Raw genomic sequence first — 16,328 nt, forward strand, 5'->3', positions numbered from 1 at the left:
TTCCTGTTAGCTCTTCCTGAATGCTGGGATTTGAAGGCAACAACAATAAGAGACAACTATAATCTTGATGAAACAACTCTTGATGAAATTTATGGAATGCTCAAGACTCATGAACTTGAGATGGAACAAAGAAGCAAGAAGAAATGAGGAAAGTCAAGGACAGTTGCTCTTAAGGCTGAAAAAGAATCCCTCAAGGCAGCTACCTCAAGGAAAGACAAGGGTAAAGCTCTTTTCACAAAGTCTGATACTGAGTCATCAAGTTCTGAAAGTGATGATGACTCAAAATCTGAAAGCTTGCCTGAGACGGATGCTGATGAAGAGATGATGAAGCTGTGTGCTCTTATGGTGAAAGGAATCACAAAGATTGCATACAGGAAGTTCAGGAAGGGAAATAAGTTTTCTAGGAAAGGTGCAAGTTCTGATAAGAAGAATTTCAGAAAATCTGAGGGAAGAGGAGGAAAGTCTGACAGAGGAGATTATACAAATGTCAAATGCTACAACTGTGGTGCGAAAGGCCACATATCTCCTAATTGCAAGAAAATGAAGAGTGACAAAGGCAAGACTCTTGTCACAAAGAAGAAAAGCTGGACAGACACCTCAGATTCTGAAAGTGAGGAGAATTATGCCTTGATGGCAAATGCTGATAAGGCAAGTGCTGGAAGCAGTTCTGAAGCTGCTGAATTAAAGGTACCTCAAACTACTTATGCCTTTCATACTGATGATATTAATGAGTTGAGAAGATATCTTAAAACCATGTTCATTAGTTATAGAGATCAAACTTTAACATGTGAAAGATTAACTTCTGAAAATCTTGCTTGCAAAAAGAGGAATGATTATTTAGAAAAAGAGTTAGTCATGTTCCATCAAACTCAGAAAGATAGAGATGATGCTTTCTATGTTAAGGATGAAGTGTTTAAAATGAATGAATCTCTAAAAGCTGAGTTAGAAAAGGAAAGAGAGATTATCAGGACTTGGACTAACTCTGGCTGAACAACTCAGAATTTATTATGTAGTGAAAACTGGAAAGAGGGCTTAGGTTATGGAGAGGATAAGAATGATAAAGGAACTGTAGATATTAAGCCTGTAGTTGTTGAACAAAAGCCAAAGATAAAACCTTTTAAGTTTGTAGCGGTAAAGTCTGAAAATGAGAAATCAGAAGTTAAAAAGGAATTAACCTCTGACAAACTAAAATAGGAGAAGACAACTGAAGTAAACATAGGCTTAATGACGAAGAAGCAGCTTAAGCATAAGCTGAAAGATGTTAAGAATGCAAACAATGTAAAGTCACCTAGGAAAAATAGGAATGGAAAGGAAGGTGTTAATAAAAGCAATAATTATAAGCCTGTTCCTGATGCTCCTAGGAAAACGTGTCATAACTGTGGAAGTTCTAACCATCTGGCTTCTTTTTGCAGGAAGAATAAGAACATAAACTCCTTACCTTCAAAGTCAGGAGTTAAGAGTCAGTCTGTTAGATATAAGCCACAAAATCCTTGTTTTCATTGTGGTAGTTTATGGCATTCCATTTATACTTTAAGGAATATCATAGTTTGTACTATGATTATTATCAAATAAAACATTCTTTAAAGAAAGTTACCATTGTTCCTTCTAGTGTAAGTTCTGATTCAAAGTCTGATAGTGTAAATTCTGATAAGAAAATTGTTAACATAAACTCTGATGCTAAATCCGCTGCAAATGTTAACAGACTTAATAAGGCCAAAGGATCCAAGCATGTCTGGGTCCTTAAAACTAATCATTAGTGGTCTTTGTGATTGCAGGGCAACAGGAAAAATATCCTAGTTCTGGACAGTGGATGTTCAGGACATATGACTGGAAATAAAGCCCTACTATCAGACTTTGTGGAGAAGGCTGGCCCAAGTGTTTCTTATGGAGATGGCAATATTGGAAAAACATTGGGATATGGCAATATCTATCTTGGGAATGTCATCATTAAAGAAGTAGCTCTGGTTTCAGGACTTAAACACAATCTGCTGAGTGTTAGTCAAATCTGTGACAGAGGTTATCATGTGGATTTCTTTGAAGAACACTGTGAAGTTGTAAGTAAATCTACAGGCAAAGTTGTTCTGAAAGGATACAGGCATGGTAACATCTATGAAGCCAAGCTTTCAACAAGTACTGATGGTTCTGCAATCTGTCTGATGAGTATAGCATCAATTGAAGAAAGCTGAAATTGGCACAAGAAACTCTCTCATTTAAATTTCAACAATATAAATGAGTTGGTCAAGAAAGATCTTGTGAGAGGACTGCCAAAGTCAGTATTTGCTCCTAATGGCCTTTGTGATTCTTGTCAGAAGGCCAAACAAAGGAAATCTTCATTCAAGAGCAAGACTGAATCATCAATTCTTGAGCCTTATCACCTACTACATGTTGATCTATTTGGTCCAGTAAATGTCATGTCTATTGCAAAGAAGAAATATGCTATGATCATAGTGGATGAGTTCACCAGATACGCATGGGTGTATTTCTTGCACACAAAAAGTGAAACTGCATCTCTTTTGATTGATCATGTCAAGCAACTGGATAAATTGGTCAAAGACTCAGTGAAGATAATAAGAAGTGATAATGGTACTGAGTTCAAGAATTTAATAATAGAAGAGTTATGCAAAAACCATGGAATCAAGCAAGAATTCTCTGCTCCTGGAACTCCACAGCAAAATAGAGTTGTTGAAAGAAAGAATAGAACTCTTATTGAAGCTGCACGAATAATGCTTGATGAAGCAAAGCTTCCAACCTATTTCTGGGCTGAAGCTGTGCAGACTGCTTGTTTTACTCAGAATGCAACACTAATTAACAAGCATGGAAAGACACCATATGAGATGGTGAAGAAAAAGAAGCCAAATCTGAAGTATTTTCACGTATTTGGATGCAAGTGTTTTGTTCTTAAGACTCATCCTGAACAGCTATCCAAATTTGATTTAAAAGCTGATGAAGGAATTTTTGTTGGGTATCCACTTTCCACAAAAGCCTTCAGAATCTATAACTTGAGAACAAGAGTGGTCATGGAATTTATCAATGTCTTCTTTGATGATAAGAAGGTTACTGGGCTTGAAGACTTCAATGATCATGAGCAGCTGAGATTTGAAAATGAAGACTTAAATTCTGATAATGAAAATCCTGACAGTCTAAATCCTGATACTGCAAGCTCTGATTTATTAAGCTCTGATGTTATTGAAACTGTGGTGACTACGCCAAAGGAAAATGCACCTGTGTAGGGGGGAGCATACTAAAGAGACAACCACATCTTAAGAAGCATCAGAACAGACAACTGGCTCTTCAAGTTCTGACTCGTCAAGTTCTGATAAGCCAAGTTCTGATAGTTCTGCAAATCTAAATTCTGAAGAATCCAACACAGAGAGCATAGTTTCAGGGGGAGCATCAGAAAATGTTAATGAAGATAGCATGGATCATGGGGGAGCATCCAGTTCTAGAGAAAACCTTCCATCTGCAAGGAAGTGGACTAAGTCACATACACCTGATTTGATAATTGGAAATCCTGATGCAGGTGTCAGAACTAGAACAACTACTTCAAGTGAATGTCTTTACAATTCTTTTCTTTCTCATACTGAGCCAAAGAAAGTGGAAGAAGCTCTTCAAGATGCTGATTGGGTGCAAGCAATGCAGGAAGAGTTAAATGAATTTGAAAGAAACAAAGTCTGGACCCTAGTGCCAAGACCAAAGAACAGATCTGTTGTTGGTACAAAATGGGTATTCAGAAACAAAACTGATAGTGATGGTATAATTACAAGGAATAAGGCAAGGCTGGTTGCAAAAGGATATTCTCAACAGGAGGGAATTGATTATGATGAAACATTTGCACCGGTTGCTAGATTGGAAGCCATAAGGATATTTTTGGCTTATGCTGCTCACAAAAAGTTTACTATCTTTCAAATGGATGTGAAAAGTGCTTTTTCTCAATGAAGAATTGGAGGAAGAAGTATATGTTGAACAACCTCCAGGCTTTGTAGATTCCAAATATCCAGATTATATCTACAGGCTTGATAAAGCACTTTATGGACTTAAGCAAACTCCAAGAGCATGGTATGAGACTTTAGCTCAGTTTCTTCTAGAAAGTGGATTTAACAGAGGAACTATAGACAAAACACTGTTCTACCTCAACCATGGAAATGACTTACTTCTGGTTCAGATATATGTTGGTGATATCATCTTTGGTTCTACAAATGACAGACTTTGCAAGAAGTTTACCAAACTGATGCAGTCAAGGTATCAAATGAGTATGATGGGGGAACTTAGCTATTTTCTGGGCCTTCAAGTCAAGCAGAATGAAGAAGGCATATTTATTTGTCAAACCAAGTACACCAGAAATTTGCTGAAGAAATTTGGGATGCAAGATTGTTCAAGTGCATCCACTCCCATGGCCACTGCAACAAAACTGGATAAGGATACTGGTAAATCAGTAGATATTACTGATTACAGAGGTATGATTGGCTCTCTACTCTATCTAACTGCTAGTAGACCTGATATCATGTATGCTACCTGTCTTTGTGCAAGATTTCAAGTAGATCCAAGAGAACCTCACTTAACAGCTGTGAAAAGGATTTTCAAATATCTTAAGGGAATAACTGATCTGGGATTGTGGTATCCCAGAGAATCAGATTTTAAACTAATAGGTTACTCAGATGCAGATTTTGCAGGTTGCAAAATTGACAGGAAAAACACAAGTGGAAGCTGCCAATTTCTTGGAGGCAGATTGGTTTCTTGGTTTAGCAAGAAACAAAAGTCAATTTCTACATCAACTGCAGAAGCAGAGTACATTGATGCAGGAAGCTGTTGTGCACAGATTCTTTGGATGAAGAATCAGTTACTGGATTATGGGTTAACATATTTTAAAATCCCTATTTACTGTGATAATCAAAGTGCTATTGCTATGACAGGTAATCCAGTTCAACACTCAATGAAAAAACACATCAGCATTAGGTACCACTTTATAAGAGAACATGTGGATGAAGGTACAGTGGAATTGCACTTTGTTCCAACAGATCAACAACTAGCAGATATCTTCACAAAACCAACGTGTGAAGCTACTTTTACAAGATTGGTAAATGAACTTGGAATGGTTTCAGGTTCTTTCTCTAAATCTGCTTAGTTTTTGTTCTGATGCATCAGCCTTTATGATCAGTATTTACAGAAATTACTTTCCTTGTGTATTCTGTGCTTACCTGAAAATTGCTTAAGTACTAATTGTTGTCTGATATGAATTTCTAAACTCTGATAATGATATGTCTGTTTATGTGACTATTCAATCCTATGAGGATAACTGTGCTACATGCTGACCTAGTAGTCTTCAATATACTAGAGATCCCATGTTAGAAGTAATTATTTATGTGGAAATTTATTAACACAAGCAAAATTCTGATATTGAGCTTAGTTGAGTTTACTTTGTCTATCTTATTACTAAGTCAAAAACTAGAATAATGCTTCTCATCTGTTAAGTTCTGATTCTAGTAAATCTGTTGAATGTACTAAGTGCTGATAAACCTCACTTATCAAGAGAAAAAGGAAAAGAAACAAGGAATAAAAAATTGGTACTCCTTTAAGATCTAGAGTAAAAATGTGGAAGGGACGACCCATGTGCATTGTTGGTATTAAGTAATATGCATCAGAAAAGCAAATAAATATTTTTCTTGGTGACTTTTCACACTCTATGATTACTGGAGAAATACACTGATAATAGCATAAATTCTGATAAGCAGTCGTGACTCACTTACACTGAGAAGCCACTGCAAAATGGAATTTAAAAAGATGCACAAAATTAGCACAAGACAGTTGAGGTGGACTCATGCATGAACTCATTTAATAGTAGGCTTCAGAATAATGACAGATTTTAAGTAAAGTTTTAGTCATGCCTTATTTCTAAGATGTTCTGAAGTAAATCAGACTTTATTCTTTGTCTGATATTTAGCTTAATGCACACACTAACACTCCATATGAATGATAAAAATTTCTGTGGTGATCCATGTTGTTGTAGATGAACAGTTTATGTGTCAGATTGCATAAATTCTGAGGACATGTTCTGTTGAACGTTCTGATGATTAAGTTCTGAAGAATCGATATCAGAATTTGGGTGAAGAATTACGGAGATAGGCATTCATTTTTCGAGTTCAGAAATCATGTTTTGATGACTGTTAAGTTCTGATATAAGTCTAAGTTCTGATATTAAAATTCTGATCCTTTACTTGACTTATTTGTGGTTACAATTTGAAACAGTCTCCTTTTTCAAATCAGAATATGTTTGGGTAGAATATTAACAGTCAATCTAATTAGGGTTAGTAGAACACGTACATGCACAGTAATTTTTTTTACTTGTTTCTTGTGCGCATTAAACCCTGTCTTACACTTCCAATGACTGTTTTTCGTCTTCCCAGTCTAGGGAGATGGGGTAGAATTATTTCTACCTATCCGCATTAAATTATCCATGCGTCTCCTGGCATTCTATTACCTATATAAATAAACACCTCCTTCCAGCTAAACACTATTACCTTCCTCAAACACTTACTCTCTTTTCCCGTCATATACACAACATCATGGTTAACTACAATATGTTTTTAAAATATGAGACCTTCAACATGGAGTTAAGACGTGAGAGATGGCAGCAGGAATGGCACGTGACTGTCATTCCTGATGAGATTTGGGACTCGGTTCCCTAGGAGGTTCTTACATACCTCATGTTCTTTTACATGGACTACCATCGCCATCAGGAGCGATTGGAGGAGGAAAGGCTGGAAACTCTCCACCAGCAAGAGCGAATCATCCGACTCGCTATTCTTTTTGTAGAGAGTAGGAAGAAGAAATAACTTATTTTATTCTTCCTATTTTTCTTCATCGTCAGCCTTGCCCTGCTTCTTGAGCTAGGACTAAAGCTGTTGATGTTAGGTTTAGAAGCTTAGGACAGTCTTGTAATTCTCTGATGTAATTTCAATTTCATGAATGTATTCTCTTAATATATTAATGAAATTTCTTATTTTTGCAAGATTCTGTCTCTGAGATGTTTGCACATTTAAATACACTATTAAATCCTGATATATCCATGTTCTGATGATCATTTTAATCATTGATTTAAATTAAGTTCTGACTTTCAAATATCAGTACTTGTTTACTTAATTTATTTTGGTCAATCTCACACTTGAAATTTATTTTCAGAATATTGGTTTTGCAGTGAAAATAATTGAATAAGTGGGAACAATTTAAATTTTGAATTAAAACTGATTTACCTCAATTAATGGAATTACTGGGTAAGTGGAACGGTTTTTCCTTAAAAAACTGCAAGTGGGTAAGTAATGATTACTGTTTTTCCATGCCCATTAACTATTCATTATTGCTGCATGTCTGACAGGTGTCCAACGGTTATATTTTTTTTACCAAGTATAAGTAAGAGAGAGAGAAGATTATATAATCTTTTATTTACTTTTAGACTTTATCTCTTTTTCTTTGCTTTTACTCTCTCTCATCTCCTGACGTTGGTTTTTCATACAGACATTTTATCAAACACCTAACAGGCAATCTTACTTTTCGATTTTTCTCATGGCACCTAAGGATTTGATCATTGATGGAGCTAAGTTCGTTCCAAATAACTATGCTGTAATTCTCGATCATGCTGAAGCTCCGTCTGAGTTGCATTTTGTGCAAGATCTTCTTGCACACAGTGAAATTGGGTATGCATTGACCCAACCTTCAGTCTTTTCAAGCCAACAAGTTCTGACATTTTGGCGGACTGGGCATTTTGATAATGGTGGTACAACTGGTACTCCCAGTATTGTTTTTGTAGTGGATGATTCTGAACATGTGGTAACTCCTGGTACAATTCGCAAGGCCTTACATTTACCAGAAGGCTGTACTTTTTCAACACCGGAGGAATCATCTCTACAAGAGTTAATGGACAGTTTGGGGTATGAAAAGAGTTTGGCTAAGCTTGGACAGTTGAAACGGGCACATATCAGAAAGGAATGGAGCTTCTTCTTCGACTGCATCACTAAAGCCTTCGGGAATAAGTGTTCAAACTTTGATGCCATTCCAATAATGAGTCAGCACATCGGGTATGCTATTATTAACCAAACTCATTTTGATTTTGCAAGTGCTGTGATAGGTTTCATAGGGGATAGGATGACAGAAGATAGAAATGTAGTTTACTTTGCTAGATTTCGTCATCTTATATATAACTTTTGCTGTACTGATCCCCCTCAACTAGCCTGTTCTTTACATCCACCCTTTAAAATTGCAAAACGAGCCTTTAATGACTTGGTAAATGCTGACCTTAAGAAAAAGGTGGTTAGACCTTTACAGATTCCTCAATCTGTAAAATAGATCTTGGTAAATGCTGATCCTGAAACCTATAGATCTGTTTATCCTAATGTATAACCCACCACCACATCCCAAACACCACAGCAACCATCAGAACATACCACTCATACATCAATTCCTCAACCCTTCCTCAGAACATATCTCAAATCATATCTCTCAACTTCACAGACAGCTCAACCTTCATCCTCAGCACCTACTGTGAAGCCTTCATCTTCCAAGCCCAAGAGAACAAAGACTGTTTCTCAAACACCACAGAAGAGAAGGAGGATTGTTCTGAGAGATGAGTCTGATAGTGAGGAACAGGTTTCTTCATCAGAACCTGTTGTTAAAGAAGCTGAGAAAGTTTCTTCTCAGAAGGATTCTGGAATTGGGGGATCTAAGCTTCTCAAAAGGCTTAGGAGAATGACTTCTGCTGAACCTCCCAAGGAATCCCCACCTTCTAAGAGATACAAGAAACAGAGAGCTAAAAGGCCAGTTTCAGATGATGAGGAAGCAGCAGCTAAGGAAGGAGATCAGGAATCTCTGATCTCACAAGAACCAGAATTTGTTGAGGCCACTGCTTCTCCTTTGACTCCAACTCCTGAAGCTGCTACAGAAAAGGCAAACACACCATCTGTGTATCCTGTACATGAAACTGTATCTCCTGTTGATCCAGGCACAAGTGCTGAAATTGATATTCAGGACCTGGTTGTGCCTGAGGTACTTTACTTATAAGCTCCAACATCAATTAATCCATCAACAACACCTGTTACTGATGCTACTCAAACTCCAGAATTGTCTACTACACCTTCTCTGCATCTAGATGTTGATGATCAGAATATAGGTGAGCATCAGAATATGGCTGTTGATCAGAACTTGGAACTAGATCAGCACTTAGAGGATGATGTTGAAGCCTCAATTGCTTCTCATACTGTTGTTTTATCAGAAGATGCTGATTCTGTAAGTTCTGATGCTGCAAATGCTGATGATACTGGTGATGCTGCTCCAAATGCAGATGCTGATGAAGCAAGTCCTTCAGGACATGCACCTCAGCAAACTGTTCATAAAAGTGAACTAGTTAAGAAGTTTGTTACAAGAGAAGCACCAGTGCCTTGGAGTGAAACTCCTGCAGGACAGGAGTGGACTAAGGAATGGAACTCAGTTACCTGTGTTCCATCTGCAAAGACTCTTGCTGAGCACTTGACCAAAGCTGATGAGATGTTAATTAATGATGATTTCAAAACACAGCTTCGAGTCACTGCATTGAGTATTAAAAATCTGCAAGGTCTCCATTCAACAACTCATGAAGAGTTACATAAAATTCAGGAAGAATTACTCAAGCAAGAAACAATTCAGAAAATTGAAAAGAAAAAATTCTTCCAACCTACCTTTGACAGAGTTGCTTACATTGAGAAGACCCAAGAGAAGCAACAGTCTCAGATTGATGATATTTTGAAAAATCAAGCTTCTCAGCAATCTCAACTCGATGAAATCCAAGCCTCAGTGGAATTGCTTGTCTCTCTTATGTTACCTGCTGAAGCCAAAAAGGGGGAGAAAGTAATTAAGTCCAAATGCAAAACTGATAAGACACTGAAGGGGAAGGATGATGAAAAAGATGACCAGGGAAACTCTGGAATGGGTGGAGGTCATGGTCAAGGTAGAAATTTCTCACTAAGAAAAGCTGAAATCACAAGTCACAGGACAAGTTCTGATGCTGGAAAAAGAATTACTTCTGCTACTGGTAAAAGGATAAGTTCTGATGAACTTTTGGATCTTGATGAAGAAATGTCAAGACAGTTATTTCTTAAGGAAAATCCAGGAATGGACTTGGAGAGTCTGATGGAAGAAGAAGCTAGACTTAAATCAGAAAAAGTCAAATCTAAATCTGAAGCTTCTGGTAAAAAGAAACTTCCAAAGCTCAAAGGCATTGTGATAAAAGAAAGGGCAAATCCTGTAGCAACCAAAGCTAAATCACAACTGCAGATAGATCCAAGGTCCAAGGGCAAAGAGAAAGTTGGTGAACCTATCAAGGTTTATGTGCCTCATGTGAATGAAGAAATTATTGATGAAGATGCTGATCTTGCCTGACTTCAAGAAAAGTTTCTATAACAACCTTTGACATGGCTCAAGTTGTTCAGAGTCAAGAGATAGTTAGTTCTGATATCTCAAAGAAGCAAGTAACCTCTGACATAGCTCAAGTTAACTTGATATCAGAAGATAAATCAAAGGAAACCTCTGACATTGCTCATGTTAAACCTTCGAAGATACTCCTACCAGGATTCACCAAAGCCAAACAGACTCAACCTTTGAAGATTGCTGTAAGTGGTTTTGAAGCAAGAGTGGTCACTGGAAAGGAAGCAAAAGATAAAACTGGATTGAGAAGTGCTGATGAAAGAAGAATACAGAACATAACCAATGATCCAACTTCCTTAAGTAAACCAGGTATTGGAGCAACTCCTGAGAGATTGAATCAACTAGAATCTGTACAAATGGTTTACCATACCTACTTGAAAGAACACATCTTGTTGTACTTCATGACAGATGGTAGGGTTTATCATATAAGGGAACATGCCATTCCACTGAAGTATTTTGAAGAGCTGGAACATGTATTATTCTTACTTCAAGTGAATGACAAAATAACAGAAAGTGTTACAAACTTTTTGAAGAGTCAAATTCAGAAACAGAAAAAGCTTTATTCTGTTAAGTCTGACAGCACATATCTTCCAAAGTACAGAGATCACAAGGGTGATATTGTTGAGACGAAGCCCAATTCTGCTAAGATTATAACTACCTTTCTGGGTTACAGGGCTGTGGAATTCAATCTTGAGTCTGACAAGGCATATTTGATCAGACTGGATCAGGACATAAAGAAAGCTAGAATTAATGATCTCAGGGCTGCAATCTTTCAAATTGGTGAAGATACTGCAGAACTTAAAGATGCTAAAAGGAGGATGATTGATGAACTCAGATATGCTGAGAGATGTTTGTTGAAGAACTATCTCAGAACAACTCCTGACATCAGAGAGATCAGAATATGAAGCCAAGTCAAGATCTACAACTGCTCAAATTCTGATATGAATACAGACTGAAGTTGTTATCAGAAGTTAAAGATTGGTAAAGCTTTAAGGACTGTAAGTTGTAGTTATCAGTCAAATTCTCATGCATTTGTACTTAATGTTTTTGACATCATCAAATATCTGTTAAACTTGTATATTATGCTAATTTACAAGTTTGGGGAGATTGTTAGATATATTTGATAATGTCATGACTAATGTGATTTATGTTTAGTTTTCAGATCTGACTTAAACAGGACAAATCAGTACTTAACTGAAATCAACACTTATACTGAAGTCAGAACTTAAGTCATCAGTACTTAAGGTTCAGAAGATATTTATCAGAAGATAATATCAGAACTTAAAGGAAACGTTCAGATAAGGAAGGCAGCTGATTCACAGGAAGAGAAGATCGAGACAAACATAAGAAGAGATATGCATGAAGAAGGAATTCTATGAAGAATAGAATACTTGGAAGAAAAGATATCTGATTGATATATTTTAGGAAGCAGAATTATATTCCATATCAATTAGCGATTATCTTGTAACTGTGTAGTATATAAACACATACATAGGGTTTACACTATAAGTGTTACCACAATCGAGAAGATTATTTATGGTAACCCTAGCAGCTCTCGTGATATATGTTCATCACTGAGAAAGAACAGTTCCATACTGTAACAGAGTTTATTGTTTTCAATAAAAGTTTGTTTTCTGTTACTTGAGTTATTAAAGTTCGATTTGATTGTACTATACACTGTATTCACCCCCCCCTACAGTGTGTGTGTGACCTAACACAATGGTTTGTAATAAAGAGAGTTTGTGAGATTTTAAACTTGATTTTGTAATAAAGTAGTTAGTGGTTCTTGTTTTCATACTTCAACCTAAAAAGATCATGGTTAGTATTAAAGGGGTATAGTTTCATTTCTTTATTATTTGTTAATCAGATTGAACAGGTTTGGAGATTAGCTAGTAACCCCTAGACTTATACCCCGGGTCTGGAGGGCATTATAAATACTCTACATGGCATGGACAATATCCTCTCTATAAAAATTTACACAAGTAAGTGGAGTTACTTGCCTGAATTCACTTTCCCGTTTCACCGAGGATGAACTACTACCACCTAGTATACCTTTCCCTTTCCTAGCCCGAATGCCTTCACGCTCCAAATTTACAATTTAACAATTAAACCCTAATTAGATTCTCACTCGACGTTTCCAGAATGCTTGACAATTCCCTTTATCGTGATACCCTAAGAGTATATATACTCAATCATAAATACAAGCACGTTTATACCAAACCCGTATACTTTAACCAAAGAGACTTCGGATCACGTATTGTGATGTAAATACGACATATAACATTTAATCATTGTATTTCAAACTCTATACTCGAGTTATCATAAAAATACATAATCTCATATCAAGACGACTCAAACCCCCCCTTTTATATCACTTAATTCGAACCAAAACAAACAAATAGCCACATAATTCTTATAAATCTCACATGCATTCACTTGGTAAGATATTGGATTAAAATCAAATACTTTTACAACCATAATTCATTCGGCTTTATCACAAAACACAACAATAAATCCACTAATTCTTTTAGATTCTAATCTTGTCAAATACAACCTCATATCTTAACATACAATCCTTATTTCATCCAAATCTAACTTCAATTCATCATTATAATTCATGGAAACACATAAGCAACACTTTAAGCATATAATCCATCTTAAGTTTCTACAAATTTGATTTATACCATTCGAATTTTCCAAGAAACATCACATGCAACACCATAGATTTACATGCAAGTATAGGGATCATTTATAATCTTTAGTTCAAGCCAACATTCATCCTTTCAAACCTTTTTCATAGAAAACCAAAGCAAGTTTAAATTCTCAAACCAAAACCCTTCATAAATGTTGTGGATATATTGTGAACGTGATGATTTCATTAACAAAACACCTTAGTAGATTTTACTTAGTGAAAAATGTAGCACTCGACGGATAAGGAATATAGTCCCGACGGATGACTCAATATAGTCCCGACGGACTATAATTAATTATCCATTGAGTGAGTAGCTTATATAATAATGAGTCTGTAGCACATTTCTGCATACACCTTATTTAGATTCTGTAGTAGCACTCAAATCATGTTGACTTTAATTAGATATGTAGAATAGGTTGATTAATTGTACATAGATGATGTCTTGTAATTCTGTATAAATGAAATAAAGTCAAGTGCCAGATTGCTACCCGACGGATAAACAACAATGCCACTCGACGGATGATTAACAAGGCAACCCGACGGATGATCATGTACCCGACGGATAATCAATTCAAACATCAGTTGACAGTGACAACACAGTCACATGCGTCGAGTGTATGCAAAAGGAATGTGGAAGCCTATTCAACTGGGTTTTAGAGAACAAAGAAGCATTGCCATTTCCATACTATTATGAGGATATTCAAAGATGCTGGAATAGAGTAATGAAGCAGCATAGTATTAAACTTGATAGGTTTTGTTTTATTATCTTGTCTTATTACTTTGTAATCTTGGTGATATATAAACCAAGAAGTAGCAAATTGAACAACAAGAATACTAAGCAAGAATATTCTCAGAGAAACATTTGTAAGCTGTATTCTTAGCATTTCTCTGAAAACTTAGTTGTTCATATTTGTAAGCAGTTGTGAGCAAATCTTGCTACACAGAGTTCTCTTGATATAATATATATCTCTGGTAAATACATTCAAATCCACCAGAAAGTTTTTAAAGACTTGTGTTTTTAATTACTTGTGTTTTGATTTTACTAACTTCTTATTCCGCACTTTGCAAATCAAACACTTATATATTATTAAGATAGAACATTTTATAATTTGAGAAAAAGGTTCAAAAATTCCATTCAACCCCCCTTCTGTAATTCTTGTTGCATTGTTAGGGACTAACAATTGGTATCAGAGCAAGCTCTTGATAAACAAAGAGTTTAAAGATCACAACAAAATAGCAAGATGAACAAGAAGGATGTTGGAGTCAAGATTCCTTTTCTGGACAAAGATAATTACCATCACTGGAAGGTAAAGATGCATCTTCATTTACTTTCTCAAGATGAGGCCTATGTAGATTGCATAGAAAGAGGCCCTCATGTACCAATGAGAGCTGCAACTAGAAATGAGCCATCTGTCCCCAAGCCAAGGCATGAATGGTCTGATCCTGATATTGAACAAGTTAGGAAAGATAAGAAGGCCATGAATATTCTGTTCAATGGAGTTGATGGTGACATGTTTGACAACATCATCAATTGCAAAACTTCCAAGGAAGTTTGGGATATAATACAGATTATATGTGATGGCACTGAACAAGTTAGAGAAAATAAGATGCAGCTACTAATTCAGCAATATGAGCACTTTCACAGTGAAGATAGTGAGTCTCTCACTGACATTTTTAGTAGATTTCAAAAACTACTAAATGCTCTGATATTGCATGGAAGGGTCTATCAGACAAAAGACTCCAATCTTAAGTTCCTTAGATCTCTTCTAAAGGAATGGAAACCTATGATAGTCCCATTGAGAAACTCTCAAGATTACAAGGAGTTTACTTTGGAGAGACTATATGGCATCCTGAAAACTTATGAGCTTGAAATAGAGAAAGATGAGAGGATGGAGAGAGGAAAGAAGAAAGGAGGATCCATTGCACTAGTTGCTGAGTTAGAAAAAGAGAAGAAGATGAAGATGGAAGCTGTTTAATCAACTTCAAAGGTCTCTGAAAATAAGGGCAAGGGGCTGGTAGCAGAAAATGAAGATTCTTTGAGCCAAGATGACATGGAAGATATTGATGAACATCTAGCATTTCTTTCCAGAAGATTTTCCAAGCTCAAGTTCAAGAAGAACTTTGGAGCAGCAGAGCCAAATAGAAACATGGTGGATAAATCAAAATTCAAGTGTTTCAAATGTGGCTTGGCAGGGCACTTTTCCAGTGAGTGTAGAAAGTCAGATTCTAGCAAAAATAAGTTTGAGCCTGTGGATTATAAACATAAATATTTTGAGTTGCTCAAACAAAAGGAAAGGGCTTTCATTACACAAGAAAATGACTGGGCAGCAGATGGTCTGGATGAGGATGAGGATGTCAGCTATGTCAATCTAGCCCTAATGGCCAAGTATGATGAAACAGAGACAAGTTCTTCAAGTAATCAGGTAATCACCACTAACCTTGCACATTTATCTAAAGCTAAGTGTAATGATGCAATAAATGACATGTCTACAGAATTATATCATTTGTGTGTTACACTTAAGTCTCTTACTAAGGAAAATGCTAAAATCAAAGAAAACAATCTGTTTTTAAGTGAGAGGAATAATGTGCTAGAGTCTCAGTTCATTGAATTTGAAAAATTAAGAATTGAGTGTAAAATTGCTATGAATTAACTGAGTCCTTAAAGAAAGAAGAGATCTTGAAGAAGCAGCTTGAACGAGAAGAGGAGGTGATTAAGGCATGGAAAACATCTAGAGATGTTCATGCTCAAATCACCAAAGTTCAAGGTACTGAGTCCTTTTGTGATGCAGCCTAGAAGAAGAATAAGGAAAAGCTGGAATCCAATTTGGTTGAAGGATTGCTAATAGATGTAGACTCGATGGATGATGAGGGTCATCCGTCGGATAACAAAAAGGGATATCCATCGAGTGATATAAATCCTCATCTGTCGACTGTGAGCAAGCCTGTGAGTAAAGCCAAACTTGTCAAGTTAAATGAGAAATGTGGATCAGTTTCCAAGAATTTTGTTCTAGGAGAATCCAGTCAAGTGAAAAGGGAGAAAAAGGCTAATGTTGGTCATATGACTGTTAAGAAATTGAGTGACAGACTGGAAAAGATTGAGGTTAAAGCAGAGGCTAAAAGGAAAAATAATAGAAATGGTAAAGTAGGAATTAACAAGCATAACAACTACACACCTGATAAATACGCTCCA

The sequence above is a fragment of the Apium graveolens genome, chromosome 3 (assembly GCF_009905375.1).
Source record: "Apium graveolens cultivar Ventura chromosome 3, ASM990537v1, whole genome shotgun sequence".
In the NCBI taxonomy this organism is placed as follows: Eukaryota; Viridiplantae; Streptophyta; class Magnoliopsida; order Apiales; family Apiaceae; genus Apium; species Apium graveolens.